Source organism: Mus musculus, chromosome 1 (assembly GCF_000001635.26).
Source record: "Mus musculus strain C57BL/6J chromosome 1, GRCm38.p6 C57BL/6J".
Taxonomy (NCBI): Eukaryota; Metazoa; Chordata; class Mammalia; order Rodentia; family Muridae; genus Mus; species Mus musculus.
The window spans coordinates 101,264,604-101,280,939 of record NC_000067.6 but is presented as its reverse complement, the minus strand read 5'-3'; the positions used below and the strand labels follow the sequence as shown (position 1 = coordinate 101,280,939).

The 16,336-nt window shown below is 38.8% G+C and overlaps 1 long non-coding RNA gene across 3 annotated transcripts in view; it reads right to left on the bottom strand.

Moving 5' to 3' along the window:
* Positions 1 to 733: 733 nt before the first annotated feature.
* Gm31973 overlaps positions 734 to 16,336 on the bottom strand; it is a 17,477-nt gene continuing 1,874 nt past the window's right edge. The window contains exons 2-4 of one of the 3 annotated variants that reach the window (XR_387292.2): positions 9,761 to 9,863; positions 9,223 to 9,395; positions 734 to 1,234 (exon numbers count right to left, since the gene is read on the bottom strand). This is a non-coding gene — a long non-coding RNA (predicted gene, 31973). The remainder of the gene's footprint in view (positions 1,235 to 9,222; positions 9,396 to 9,760; positions 9,864 to 16,336) is intronic. The other 2 variants (XR_387293.2, XR_878423.1) reach the window with 2 other exon arrangements.

Sequence of the window (16,336 nt, the reverse complement as noted above, 5' to 3'; positions counted from 1 at the left end):
AAAAGTGTGTGTTTGTGTGTGTGTATGTTTGTGTGTGTGTGCACATGGAGGCAGCGATAACTCTATGATAAGTGACTTCCTTTATCATCTCCACATTAATATTTGAAACAGTATGTCCTGGTAACATGGAGCACACCAATTCAGCAAGTATGAACAAGGGATTTCTCTGTCTCTGTATCTTCTGCATTGAGATTACAGGAATAAATGGATATATCTTGCTTGTTGAATGGTCACTAGGGATCAATACTCAACACTTTCATTCATATTCAGAAAGCAACTTACACAGTGAGACATCTGTTGAGACCTCTCATTAATTATTTTTACTGTGACTGCTAGAATATTTAAAAGGACATATCTATCTCTCATTTGAGCTCTTCCAACCCAATATTTTTTTCTTTCTTTTGTAGTCTCTTTATGGCATCTCATTTTTCAAAACATGTTTATCTTATTGAAGTATTAGTGTCACATATGTGTGTTTTAGGTATGTTGTTGATGAATGTATGTACTGTTAAGTGACCAAGTTACTTAAAACAATACCAATAATCTCATATAATTATTGTTTTATGTAATTTTCATACTTTTGGAGAGGAACCTTGTTAACTTGGAAACCATCTGAGGATTTTCAGTATCATTTGATTCCTAGGTTTTGAAAATTCTTTAGATTCTTTCTTCCTTGATAGAGTGTGTCAGTGTAGAGGAAATAGACCACACACACACACACACACACACACACACACACACACACACACACACACACAAACACACACACAAAAAAACCACAGGACCAACAAAGGACTTGCATTCTTGAGTCAGTGCGGCTTCATATCAGTTTGATATAAAGCAAATTTACCTTTCTTCTGTCTTCTCCCCATGTTTCTCCTTCCATTTGACTTAACCTCCTGACCTTAAAGCAACATGTGGCTCTTACCACATGAGGACACTCTGAGTCCTGCAGATGCAAGGAGAAAGACCACTTTTCCAAATCATGGTCAAATTGAAGCAAGCTTTCTTCATGTACATGACAGAGCTGAATGGATGGCTGTATTTCTCTATGACAGGTTTCATAAGGACTTCTCTGATTCTTTCTCAGGATCTCTTAGTAGGACAAAACCGTGGGGTGAAAATATGGCCAGCAAGTACAGTTATAGAAGCAAGACCAGGTAATTCATTAAATCTTTGTGGTACACTTGTATCTGAACATTATACAGTTCCTGGGGTGGGGTGTCATCCATCTCTGTGAAACAGAAACACAAAGTTTTACAGTTATTAGAATTATTTATTAGGTATTTTCTTCATTTACATTTCCAGTGCTATCCCAAAAGTCCCTCATACCCCCTCCTACTCCCTACCTACACACTCCCACTTCTTGGCCCTGGCGTTCCCCTGTACTGAGGCATATAACGTTTGCAAGACCAATGGGCCTCTCTTTCCACTGATGGCCAACTAGGCCATTTTTTGATACATATGCAGCTAGAGACACGAGCTCCATGGGGTAGTGGTTAGTAAATATTGTTGTTCCACCTATAGGTTTACAGATCCCTTTAGCTCCTTGGATACTTCTCTAGCTCCTCCATTGGGGGGCCCTGTAATCCATCCAATAGCTGACTATGAGCATCCAATTCTGTTTGCTAGGCTCCGGCATAGTCTCACAAGAGACAGCTATATCTGGGTCCTTTCAGCAAAATCTTGCTAGTGTATGCAATGGTGTCAGTGTTTGGAGGCTGATTATGGGATGGATGCTTGGATATGGCAGTCTCTAGATTGTCCATCCTTTCGTCAAAGCTCCAAACTTTGTCTCTGTAACTCCTTCCATGGGTGTTTTGTTCCCAATTCTAAGAAGGGGCAAAGTGTCCACACTTTGGTCTTCATTCTTCTTCATTTTTTTGTGTTTCACAAATTGTATCTTATATCTTGGGAACACTAACTATCTGGGTTAATATCCACTTATCAGTGAGTACATATTGTGTAAGTTCCTTTGGAATTGGGTTATCTCACTCAGGATGATGCCCTCCAGGTCCATCCATTTGCCTAGCAATTTCATAATTCATTCTTTTTAATAGCTGAGTAGTACTCCATTGTGTAAATGTACCACATTTTCTGTATCCATTCCTCTGTTGAGGGATGTCTGGGTTCTTTCCAGCTCCTGGCTCTTATAAATAAGACTGCTATGAACATAGTGGAGCATGTGTCTTTCTTACTGGTTGGAACATCTTCTGGATAAATGCCCAGCAGAGGTATTGCAGGATCCTCTGGTAGTACTATGTCCAATTTTCTGAGGAACCACCAGACTGATTTCCAGAGTGGTTGTACAAGCTTGCAATCCCACCAACAATGGAGGAGTGTTCCTCTTTCTCCACATCCTCACCAGCATTTGCTGTCACCTGAATTTTTTATCTTAGCCATTCTGACTGGTATGAGGTGGAATCTCAGGGTTGTTTTGATTTGCATTTCCCTGATGGTTAAGGATGCTGAACATCTTTTCAGGTTCATCTCCGCCATTCGGTATTCCTCAGGTGAGAATTCTTTGTTTAGCTCTTAACCCCATTTTTTAATGGGGTTTTTTGATTTTCTGGAGAACACCTTCTTGAGTTCTTTTTATATATTGGATATTAGTCCCCTATCTGATTTAGAATAGGTAAAGATGCTTTCCAAATCTGTTGGTTGCCTTTTTGACTTATTGACAGTGTCTTTTGCCTTACAGAAGCTTTGCAATTTTATGAGGTCCCATTTGTCAATTCTCGATCTTACAGCACAAGCCATTGCTGTTCTATTTAGGAATTTTTCTCCTGTGCCTATATCTTTGAGGCTTTCCCCCACTTTTTCCTCTATACGTTTCACTGTCTCTGGTTTTATGTGGAGTTTCTTGATCCACTTAGATTTGACATTAGTAAACAGAGTCAGTGAATTAGGTGGATATAAAATTAACCCAAACAAATCAATGGCCTTTCTCTACACAAAGGATAAACAGGATGAGAAAGAAATTAGGGAAACAACACCCTTCTCAATAGTCACAAATAATATAAAATACCTTGGCATGACTCTAACTAAGGAAGTGAAAGACCTTTATGATAAGAACTTCAAGTCTCAGCCAAAAGAAATTAAAGAAGATCTCAGAAGACAGAAAGTCTCCCATGCTCATGGATTGGCAGGATCAATATAGTAAAAATGGCTATATTGCCAAAAGCAATCTACAGATTCAATGCAATCCCCATCAAAATTCCAACTCAATTCTTCAATGAATTAGAAAGGGAAATCTGCAAATTCATCTGGAATAACAAAAAACCTAGGATAGCAAAACCTCTTCTCAATGATAAAAGAACCTTAGGTGGATTCACCATGCCTGACCTAAAGCTGTACTACAGAGAAATTGTGATAAAAACGGCATGGTACTTGTATAACAACAAGCATGTAGACCAATGGAATAGAACTGAAGACCCAGAAATGAACCCACACACCTATGGTCACTTGATCTTCGACAAGGGAGCTAAAACCATCCAGTGGAAAAAAAGACAGCATTTTCAACAAATGGTGCTGGCACAATTGGCGGTTAACATGTAGAAGAATGCGAATTGATCCATTCCTATCTCCCAGTTATTAGAAATTTAATTTAGTTATAGATTCAAAATAGATGTCAGGAATAAAACAGAGTTTGACTGCTCTTTAGGACCCTTATCTTGGACTCTGAGAAAATAATTATGAGTCTTCGAGATCATTATCCAAATTAAGACAGATTATAAGTTATCTGTGTATTCTTTACCTTTTACTATTTGATCGCAGGGTATGACAAGTAGGTGAGAAGCATCAATGAAAGAATGAGTTTATTTCTGCTTACATTTGTGGAAATTTATTGAATCACTGTGGCGAAATCATAGAATAAGATACATGATCATTCATTAGAAATAAGAAAATTTTGGTTTTTTTTTTGTTGTTATTGTTGTTTTTTGTTTTTGTGTTTGTTTATATAGTGGATAACATTGATTTCCATGTATTGAAACATTCCTGCATCCCTGAGATGAAGCCTACTAGATTATGATGAATGACCGTTTTGATGTATTCTTGGATTCGGTTTGTAAGAATTTTATTGAGTATTTTTGCATAAATATTCATAAGGGTAATTTTTCTGGAGTTCTCTTTCTTTGTTAGGTCTTTTTGTGGTTTAGGTATCAGAGTAACTAAATGCTGAAAGAGCATTAAAAAAATCCAACACCCCTTCATGATAAACGTTTTGGAAAGATCAGGAATTCAAGGCTGATAACTAAACATAGTAAAAGCATTATCTATCAAACCAGAAGCCAACATTAACTAATTGGAGAGAAACTTGAATCAATCCCACTAAAATCAGGGACTAGGCAAGGCTGCCCTCTCTCTCCCTATCTATTCAATATAATACTCAAAGTTTTAGGTAGAGCAATTAGACAACAAAAGGATGTAAAGGCATACAAATTGGAAAGAAAGGAGTAAAACATCACTATTTGCAGATGATATGACCGTATACTTTGACCCCCAAAAACTTCTACCAGAGAACTCCTAAACCTGATAAACAACTTCATGGAAGTATCTGGATATAAAATTACCTCAAACAAACCATTGGCCTTCCTCTACTTAAAGAATAAACAGGCTGAGAAAGAAATTAGGGAAATGACACTCTTCACAGTAGTCACAAGTCATATAAAATATCTTGGTGTGACTCTAACTAAGCAAGTGCAACATCTGTATGACAAGAACTTCAAGTCCCTAAAGAAAGAAAGCAAAGAAGATCTCAGAAGATGGAAAGATAGCTCATTCTCAGGGATTGACAGGATTAATATAGTAAAAAATGGCCATGTTGTTGAAAGCAATCTACAGATTCAATGCAATCCCGATCAAAATTCCAACTCAATTATTCTTTGTCTTAGAAAGAAATTTGCAAATTCATTTGGAATAACAAAAATCCTAGGATAGTGAAAACTATTCTCAACAATAAAAGAACTTCTTGTGGAATCACCATTCCTGACCTCAAGCTGTACTTCAGAGCATCTGATAGAGGGCTAATGTCCAAAATGTAAAATGAACTCAAGTAGTTAGAATCTAGAGAATCAAATAATCCTATTTAAAAATGGGGTACAGAGAAAAACAAAGAATTCTCAACTGAGGAATTCCAAAGGGCTGAGAAGCACCTGAAAAAATGTTCAACATCCTTAGTCATCATGGAAGTGCAACAACCCTGAAGGTCTACCTCACACCAGTAAGAATGGCTAAGATAAAAACCTAAGGTGACAGCAGATGATTGTAAGGATGTGGAGAAAGAGGAACACTCCTCCATTGCTGGTGGAACTGCAAGCTGTTACAACCTATCTGGAAATCAGTTTGAGGGTTCCTCAGAAAATTGGATATTGTACTGCCTGAGGACCCAGTAAAACTACTTCTGGGCATATACTCAGACGATGCTCCAATGGGTAATAAGGAAACATGCTCCATTATGTTCATAGCATCCTTATTTTTCATATCCAGAAGCTGGAAAGAATTCAGATGTTCCTCAACAGAAGAATGGATATAGAAAATGTGATACATTTACACAATAGAGTGCTACCAAGCTATTAAATACAATGAATTTACGAAATTCTTATGCAAATGTATAGAACTAGAACATATCATTCTGAGTAAGGTAACCCAATCACAAAAACACACACATTATATGCAATCACTGATAAGTGGATATTAGCCTAGTAGTTTGGAATATCCAAGATACAATTCAGAAACCACATGAAGCTAAGGAAGAAGGAAAACCAAAGCCTGAATACTTAGGTCCTTCTTATAAGGGGAAATAAAATATTCATGGGAGGAGTTATAGACACTAAGTGTGAAGCAGAGGCTGAAGGAAAGGTAATCCAGAGACTTCTGTGTCTGGGAATCCATCCCATATACAGTCTCCAAACCTAGACACTATTTTGGATGCCAACAAGTATTTGCTGACAGGAGCCTGATAGGTAGCTGTCTTCTGAGAGGTTCTACTAATGCCTGACAAATACAGAGGTGGATGCTCTCAGCTAAGTCCCCAAAGGATCAACTAGATAATGGACACAAGGTGCCAAAGGGGTTTGCAGTCCCATAGGAGGAACAACAATATCAACCAACTGTACCCCCAGAGCTGCCAGGGACTAAACCACCAACCAAGGAGTAATCTTGGAGGGCTCTATTGCTACAGCTTCATATGTTATAGAGAATTGCCTTGCTGGTCATCAATGGTAAAATAGGCCCTTGGTCCTGTGAAGGCTAAATGCACCAGTTTATGGTAATACCAGGACTAGGAAGTGGGAGTGGGTGGGTTAGTGATCAGGAGAAGGGGGGAAGGATAGGGATTTTCAGAGGGGAAACCAGGAAAAGGGGTAACATTTGAAATGGAAATAAAGAAAAAAGCTAACAAAAAAGAAGAAAGAAAGAAGGGGTTATATAGAAAGTAGAAATAGGTTGTATAATCTCAATTCCCATATCTAGTGATCTTACTTCATCTAGCAACATTTAACTTCCTCAGGGTTCTCCAAACTTACCCAACAAACAGCCCTATCTGTGGGCCATATATTCAATCACAAGCCTTATGTGGAGCCATTTACATTCAAATCCTAACACTTTGCCTCAAGAATCCTGTTCTAACCAGATGAAAGTGGACTAAAACAACACATATACAAATGCATACCTGCAGCCTTTCTTTTCAACAGAGTTATATGGAGAAGTGCTACATGCTACATGCTATACCAAAGATACATGCTAGATAAATGCATATGGGCTGCCCCAGATTAACATAAAGAACCCAGTTGTCTGATCAGTTCCTTCACCTTGTCTTTGCCTTGCTGTTAAGTCCTATAACTATTTGATTTTAAATATAAGATGGGAATGTGTGTTAAGACAACAGGAGAATAACAGCAAGAGTTAGATGGACTGTGAAAGAATAGCTAGGATCATGGACCAGCAAATGGCCTCATGACATACCAAAAATAGAGTATTTCAGCAGTTAAAACATGGATTTGGCAGACGGCTTGGCTCATAAAATGTTAGCTTGCCAAGCTTGGTTGCATGCACTTGTAATTCCAGTACTGGGTATGTGAGGACAGAGATCTCTGGAGCTCACTTGCCAACCTAGAGTACTTTTTAAGTTACAGATGAATAAAAGAACATATGGCAAAACTAACACTAGGCATTGCCTGAAGAATGGCAAGTAACATGCCTTCTGCCTGCCTGTGTGTGTGTGTGTGTGTGTGTGTGTGTGTGTGTGTGTGTGTGTGTGTAAGAGAGAGAGAGAATCATCAACTTCAAATTAAAGTGACTTCTAAATTTCATGTTAAATAAGGAGACTAACTTTTTGAAAATTTATTTCCAAATTACAGTTGATTTTCTTCAAGTGAACATAAATAGCTTTAGTTAGTGTCAATTGACCCACTTCTTCACTTATATTTAGAGACTAAATAATGTTCTTCCAGTAGAAATCTCCTCTGACTTATTAAGTCATCTGATCCTGCTAGTGTCAACTGAATCAGAAAAGCTGGCTCATTAGTACTGTGGCAATGCTTGGGTGGGAAGACATATCATCCCATTTTACTTTGCTGTTTGACATGGTTTTTTTACTCTATAACATGCGATCTACTAAGAGAAGCTAATTCTATGCTCACCCCTCTCACTTGGAAGTGAAATTATTGCTAATTAGCTCATCATGAATCCATGAGCACTGCAAAATTTGGTGTGTATGTTTATTATATGATGATAGTAAACTAACACTCGTTCTTTGAGGTGAAATCTAATGTGGGGTACATGCGACATATTTTCACTAAGTATTAGGCTATGAACACAGAGAATGAAGGTCCTCCAACACCCTATAAGCAGCTGAGGAACAGTAAGGTCACATCCCCATGAGAACAAAGAGGCAAGGAAGTTTCTGGAAAAAGAACATCTATGAAGCTAAATGAAAATATTGTGTGCTGGGCTAGGGGAATGGCTCAGAGGGTCTTTGCACAAGTTACATATTTGTGAAAAACATAGTTATAGAACTCACATAAAGCAGGTTTTAGTGCTGACCATCAGTAATGGCTGAATTCTACAGTGGGTTGCAAGGATGTGGAAAGAAAAGAATCCATAGAATTCAGTTGACTACCTAGCCTATTGTAGACAATACAAGAAACTTGAGACAGTGTCTCAAATTCAACAATGAGGGCCAAACCCCTTTTCAGCAATGTCTGTGTCACATTAACATAGACATGGTTTCTTAAGCTTATGCAGTACTTTTTATAAAAATAAATTTGTTGTCCCAAATTAAAAATTGGCAGGTTTCACAGAAAGATGCAATCTGTGCCCTTTACTTTTGAAAAAGGAAGAGGATCCAACTGTGTACCATATGGCTTCTATTGGACAGAGCACAGGCAACATGAACCACCAATGCTCCACAACCTATTTTCCTCAGCTCACCAATTAAACTCTCAAGTGTTGTGTTCCCAGATAGGTTTTCTATGTTCTAACTGCACCTGTCTTATCAATAAACAGTCCAACACTGAGAAATTTTCTAGAACAAGGGGTTTTCAACTAAGACACAATATGGAATCACCACTTGACACTATGTTTCTTGTTGTGCTTGCATACTCTGACAAAGCAAAGAGAGATAAGGGATTGTTCTGGATCACACTACAGATTGCAGTCCAGTATGACAAAGAAATCACAGTAACAGGATTCTGAGTGGTTGACTTTATGGCAGCCTCTGTCAAGAAGACGAGATCTGAAGAATGCTAGTCATACATTTCCTATGACTTTTTCCTTCAGTCTGGAACCCAGGTTTAAAGAATGGTGCTTTCCACACTTAAAGTGAGTTTTTCAACCTTAACCATCTTAATCAAGAGAAACCTTCACAGACTTTCTTATCAGATAAGCCAATCTAGATAGTTACTCACAGGTAAAGATAGAAAGTGGTCTCTTAAATGGCTCTAAATTTTGGAATGTGGATAAGCAAAACTGACCGTCATAGGCATTAAATATATGTATGCCTAGGCTGTACCACACAAAAAGATGGATGGCACTCAAGTGTGAACTCGTTTTGAAGTTCTTCAAGGTATGACAAAGCACATGTAAATCTGGAAACAATAGTAGCTGGGTTCTTCTCAGAACCCTGAAGTGGACTCAGATAATCAATGAGCAGCAAGAGAAAAAGAAAGGCAGATGGGAAGGTACACAGAGGAAACATAAAACAGTTACCACAAGAGTTACCAGTGTTTTTTCCTGTGAGATAGCAGCTGTACCTGCTTCCTCTTCCTTACATCAAGCCATGTGTCCTGTACCTATGCATGGCAGAGTGGACAATCCAGCCTGTTAGGACAGTGTAGCTCTTCCTCTCCCGTGCAGCTGTGAGAAGACCTTGAGGTATAACTGTACTTTGTACCCTATGATTTGCAAATGGAGGATAAAGTATTATCCTACCTCTTATAAACTCACTTCGTTCTTGGGTTTGGGAGGGAACTAGGGTACCAGAAGCCTTCACCTCTCCTTTCAGGGTTCCACAAATCCCTTTCAGGGTTCCACTGGTCAGAATGCTCTTTATTTCCCAATATCCTTAAAACTAAGCGAGACATCCCATCTATAAGCAATGGCTATTCCTCTAATAAAGCCTCCTTTTCAGGCCAGCAAATGTGCTTTCTCTTTCAGGTTGTGATGTAACTCTCCTAACAAATTGCATCTGAAGGTTCATCTCAGCTTCCTTTCTATGAAACTCCTACTCTTTCGTTTCTATTTTTAAAGACTCACTTACCTTTATTTTACCTGTCAACTTGTTTTGACTGTATAGATAGATGTGAGGCATATGTATGCAGTGCCCACAGAGATGTCAGATGAGGGCATCACATCACCTGTAACTGGGTAAAAAAAAAAAGTTATGAGTTGCCGTGCAGGGGTTAGAAAGTGAACCTGTGTCCTCTGAATAGCAGCATAGGTCCTTAACTACACCCCTGTTCCCGTCCACTGCTCTTTATCATAGTTACATGATAGAACTAGAAAGCTAGATATCAGTTGCCATTCTAGCCATTCTGGTGGCATACCAGCTATTGTGATTTTCTGTCAGTTCCTAAGGGTTTTTATGATAGCTCCCTATATCCTGGTTTGTCTGAAAACAATCCAAATTTAAGCATCATAGATTTAGAGCATTTCCAATAGCTGAAAATGTTTAATTGGGCTGTGGATATTGAATTGTCTGTGAAATGAGCAAACAGGTGCCCTGGATGCAGTTAATCAGAAAACTTAACTAGATTTAACTTTCACACTGTCTATCAATTTGTCCTTCATCTTTCTTTAGCTTTTTAGTTCTCATGAAAATTTGTCACATCTCCAAAATTAGAGGACTTGTTTATAATTGGCAAGCTCTCTGCTATCATTTAATTTTCAACCTATATTTTAAGTGCCAACCAGCTGCTTACTTTCATCTTACTGCTGCTCTGGCTCAGGAAACTAGTAAGGAAGTTGGCACCTGGCAGATTATCAAAAGTTTAGAGGGTGGCTAAAAAATCCTTCTAGAATATGTTGTCCTTGTCTCTATGTTTTATGTGACTTCATTTCTAAACTTAACATACAAAAATGTAATTTGGAATTTGTTTTTTATGTTGCAAGACAGGCTCTCTGTATGTAGCATTAACCTCAGGTTAACCTGGACCTTGTGATCCTCTCTCCAACTGCAATTTTCAAAAAGCTAAGATTACTACAACCAGTTATAAGTTCTTTCCATAACCATTTTTATTTCAAGTCTTAATACTTTGTCATGTCTCAAATAGTTATTTCTTAATATTCTTTATAATTTTACTTTTATTTAATAATCAAAAGCCTATTCCTTCTGTGCATAATTTCTTTTACATTTATCTCTAGACTATGGCTCTTTTGTAAGAAGTGTCCAAAGTTAGTTCCACACCCTCATCACACTTCCACAACAGCAGAAACATGGCAACCTTGCCAAAGGAAGCACTAGCCACCAAGATCACAGAAGAAAAAAGTAATAATTAGTTGTGTCTGAGGCTCTCTTGGTAGGTTTTGGCTGGTATCCAGGAGGCCTGGGGTTCCATCCCTAGCACTGAGTATATTCGAGTATTGACTTTCTTGGTAACCGCATCAATAGCACCCCCTTCCATCTCACTGCTTCCTTTTCTGCACATATCCTTTACCTTAACATCATGGCCACCTTTCCAACTGCACCTGTTCTACAACTGTACCATTTTCTCCTAATACTGGAGAAGAAGTATTTTGAAATAATTCATTCAAGAAAGTTAAAATCTCCATGTTTTGCTAAGACAAGTGAATAGTGAGTCCAAGAGCAGACTCCAACCTGGGAAAGACTCTTGGTGCTGAGACAAAAGAAGGGCAGGGAATTTACAGAAAAATCTTTCCAATCACCTCATGGGCAGTCCATGAGTTTTTTGCCATGTCACCTTCTATCTTATGAAGCATAGCCATTTCTCCAGAGGCGCAAATTATATATATCATGACCTTTTTATCTGGGAAGGAAGGTCCCTTTAGGGTAATGAAACACTTTATGTAGAAAATACAAAGTCGACAAGTCCCTTCCACTCGACTCGAGTCCCGGGCTACCTTGCCAGCAGAGTCTTGCCCAACACCCGCCAGGGCCCACAAGGGACTCCCCACGGGATCCTAAGACCTCTGGTGAGTGGAACACAGCGCCTGCCCCAATCCAATCTCGCGGAACCTGAGACTGCGGTACATAGGGAAGCAGGCTACCCGGGCCTGATCTGGGGCACAAACCCCTTCCGCTCCACTCGAGCCCCGGGCTACCTTGCCAGCGGAGTCGCTTGACACCCGCAAGGGCCCACACAGGATTCCACACGAGATCCTAAGACCTCTAGTGAGTGGAACACAAATTCTGCCAGGAGTCTGGTTCGAACACCAGATATCTGAGTACCTGCCCTGCAAGAAGAGAGCTTGCCTGCAGAGAATACTCTGCCTACTGAAACTAAGGAGAGTGCTACCCTCCAGGTCTGCTTATAGAGGCTAACAGAGTCACCTGAAGAACAAGCTCTTAACAGTGACAACTAAAACAGCTAGCTTCAGAGATTACCAGATGGCGAAAGGCAAACGTAAGAATCCTACTAACAGAAATCAAGACCACTCACCATCATCAGAACGCAGCACTCCCACCCCACCTAGTCCTGGGCACAACAACACAACCGAAAATCTAGACCCAGATTTAAAAACATTTCTCATGATGATGATAGAGGACATCAAGAAGGACTTTCATAAGTCACTTAAAGAATTACAGGAGAGCACTGCTAAAGAGTTACAGGCCCTTACAGAAAAGCAGGAAAACACAGCCAAACAGGTAGAAATTGTTAAAGAAAAACAGGAAAACACATCCAAACAGGTGATGGAAATGAACAAAACCATACTAGAACTAAAAGAGGAAGTAGACACAATAAAGAAAACCCAAAGCGAGGCAATGCTGGAGATAGAAACCCTAGGAAAGAGATCTGGAACCATAGATGTGAGCATTAGCAACAGAATACAAGAAATGGAAGAGAGAATCTCAGGTGCAGAAGATTCCATAGAGAACATCGACACAACAATCAAAGAAAATACAAAATGCAAGAGGATCCTAACTCAAAACATCCAGGTAATCCTGGACAAAATGAGAAGACCAAACCTATGGATAATAGTAATTGATGAGAATGAAGATTTTCAACTAAAAGGGCCAGCTAATATCTTCAACAAAATAATAGAAGAAAACTTCCCAAACATAAAAAAAGAGATGCCCATGATCATACAAGAAGCCTACAGAACTCCAAATAGACTGGACCAGAAAAGAAATTCCTCCCGACACATAATAATCAGAACAACAAATGCACTAAATAAAGATAGAATATTAAAAGCAGTAAGGGAGAAAGGTCAAGTAACATATAAAGGAAGGCCTATCAGAATTACACCAGACTTTTCACCAGAGACTATGAAAGCCAGAAGAGCCTGGACAGATGTTATACAGACACTAAGAGAACACAAATGCCAACCCAGGCTACTATACCCAGCCAAACTCTCAATTACCATAGATGGAGAAACCAAAGTATTGCACAACAAAAACAAATTCACACAATATCTTTCCATGAATCCAGCCCTTCAAAGGATAATAACAGAAAAGAAGCAATACGAGGACGGAAATCACGCCCTAGAACAACCAAGAAAGTAAACATTCAACAAACCAAAAAGAAGACAGCCACAAGAACAGAATGCCAACTCTAACAACAAAAATAAAAGGAAGCAACAATTACTTTTCCTTAATATCTCTTGATATCAATGGACTCAATTCCCCAATAAAAAGACATAGACTAACAGACTGGCTACACAAACAGGACCCAACATTCTGCTGCTTACAGGAAACCCATCTCAGGGAAAAAGACAGACACTACCTCAGAGTGAAAGGCTGGAAAACAATTTTCCAAGCAAATGGACTGAAGAAACAAGCTGGAGTAGCCATTTTAATATCGGATAAAATCGACTTCCAACCCAAAGTTATCAAAAAAGACAAGGAGGGACACTTCATACTCATCAAAGGTAAAATCCTCCAAGAGGAACTCTCAATTCTGAATATCTACGCACCAAATGCAAGGGCAGCCACATTCATTAGAGACACTTTAGTAAAGCTCAAAGCATACATTGCACCTTACACAATAATAGTGGGAGACTTCAACACACCACTTTCTTCAAAGGACAGATCATGGAAACAGAAACTAAACAGGGACACAGTGAAACTAACAGAAGTTATGAAACAAATGGACCTCACAGATATCTACAGAACATTTTATCCTAAAACAAAAGGATATACCTTCTTCTCAGCACCTCACGGGACCTTCTCCAAAATTGACCATATAATTGGTCACAAAACAGGCCTCAATAGATACAAAAATATTGAAATTGTCCCATGTATCCTATCAGACCACCATGGCCTAAGACTGATCTTCAATAACAACATAAATAATGGAAAGCCAACATTCACGTGGAAACTGAATAACACTCTTCTCAATGATACCTTGGTCAAGGAAGGAATAAAGAAAGAAATTAAAGACTTTTTAGAGTTTAATGAAAATGAAGCCACAACGTACCCAAACCTATGGGACACAATGAAAGCATTTCTAAGAGGGAAACACATATCTCTGAGTGCCTCCAAGAAGAAACGGGAGACAGCACATACTAGCAGCTTGACAACACATCTAAAAGCCCTAGAAAAAAAGGAAGCAAATTCACCCAAGAGGAGTAGACGGCAGGAAATAATCAAACTCAGGGGTGAAATCAACCAAGTGGAAACAAGAAGAACTATTCAAAGAATTAACCAAACGAGGAGTTGGTTCTTTGAGAAAATCAACAAGATAGATAAACCATTAGCTAGACTCACTAAAGGGCACAGGGACAAAATCCTAATTAACAAAATCAGAAATGAAAAGGGAGACATAACAACAGATCCTGAAGAAATCCAAAACACCATCAGATCCTTCTACAAAAGGCTATACTCAACAAAACTGGAAAACCTGGACGAAATGGACAAATTTCTGGACAGATACCAGGTACCAAAGTTGAATCAGGATCCAGTTGATCATCTAAACAGTCCCATATCACCTAAAGAAATAGAAGCAGTTATTAATAGTCTCCCAACCAAAAAAAGCCCAGGACCAGATGGGTTTAGTGCAGATAAAAGTAGAAGGTACTCTACCCAACTCATTTTATGAAGCCACTATTACTCTGATACCTAAACCACAGAAAGATCCAACAAAGATAGAGAACTTCAGACCAATTTCTCTTATGAATATCGATGCAAAAATCCTCAATAAAATTCTCGCTAACCGAATCCAAGAACACATTAAAGCAATCATCCATCCTGACCAAGTAGGTTTTAATCTAGGGATGCAGGGATGGTTTAATATACGAAAATCCATCAATGTAATCCATTATATAAACAAACTCAAAGACAAAAACCACATGATCATCTCGTTAGATGCAGAAAAAGCATTTGACAAGATCCAACACCCATTCATGATAAAAGTTTTGGAAAGATCAGGAATTCAAGACCCATACCTAAACATGATAAAAGCAATCTACAGCAAACCAGTAGCCAACATCAAAGTAAATGGAGAGAAGCTGGAAGCAATCCCACTAAAGTCAGGGACTAGAAAAGGCTGCCCACTTTCTCCCTACCTTTTCAACATAGTATTTGAAGTATTAGCCAGAGCAATTCGACAACAAAAGGATATCAAGGGGATACAAATTGGAAAAGAGGAAGTCAAAATATCACTTTTTGCAGATGATATGAGAGTATATATAAGTGACCCTAAAAATTCTACCAGAGAACTCCTAAACCTGATAAATAGCTTCGGTGAAGTAGCTGGATATAAAATAAACTCAAACAAGTCAATGGCCTTTCTCTATACAAAGAATAAACAGGCTGAGAAAGAAATTAGGGAAACAACACCCTTCTCAATAGTCACAAATAATATAAAATATCTTGGCGTGACTCTAACTAAGGAAGTGAAAGATCTGTATGATAAAAACTTCAAATCTCTGAAGAAAGAAATTAAGGAAGATCTCAGAAGAGGAAAGATCTCCCATGCTCATGGATTGGCAGGATCAACAGTGTAAAAATGGCTATCTTGCCAAAAGCAATCTACAGATTCAATGCAATCCCCATCAAAATTCCAACTCAATTCTTCAACGAATTGGAAGGAGCAATTTGCAAATTTGTCTGGAATAACAAAAAACCTAGGATAGCAAAAAGTCTTCTCAAGGATAAAAGAACTTCTGGCGGAATCACCATGCCAGACCTAAAGCTTTACTACAGAGCAATTGTGATAAAAACTGCATGGTACTGGTATAGAGACAGACAAGTAGACCAATGGAATAGAATTGAAGACCCAGAAATGAACCCACACACCTATGGTCACTTGATCTTCGACAAGGGAGCTAAAACCATCCAGTGGAAGAAAGATAGCATTTTCAACAATTGGTGCTGGCACAACTGGTTGTTATCGTGTAGAAGAATGCGAATCCATCCATACTTATCTCCTTGTACTAAGGTCAAATCTAAGTGGATCAAGGAACTTCACATAAAACCAGAGACACTGAAACTTATAGAGGAGAAAGTGGGGAAAAGCCTTGAAGATATGGGCACAGGGGAAAAATTCCTGAACAGAACAGCAATGGCTTGTGCTGTAAGATCGAGAATTGACAAATGGGACCTAATGAAACTCCAAAGTTTCTGCAAGGCAAAAGACACCGTCAATAAGACAAAAAGACCACCAACAGATTGGGAAAGGATCTTTACCTATCCTAAATCAGATAGGGGACTAATATC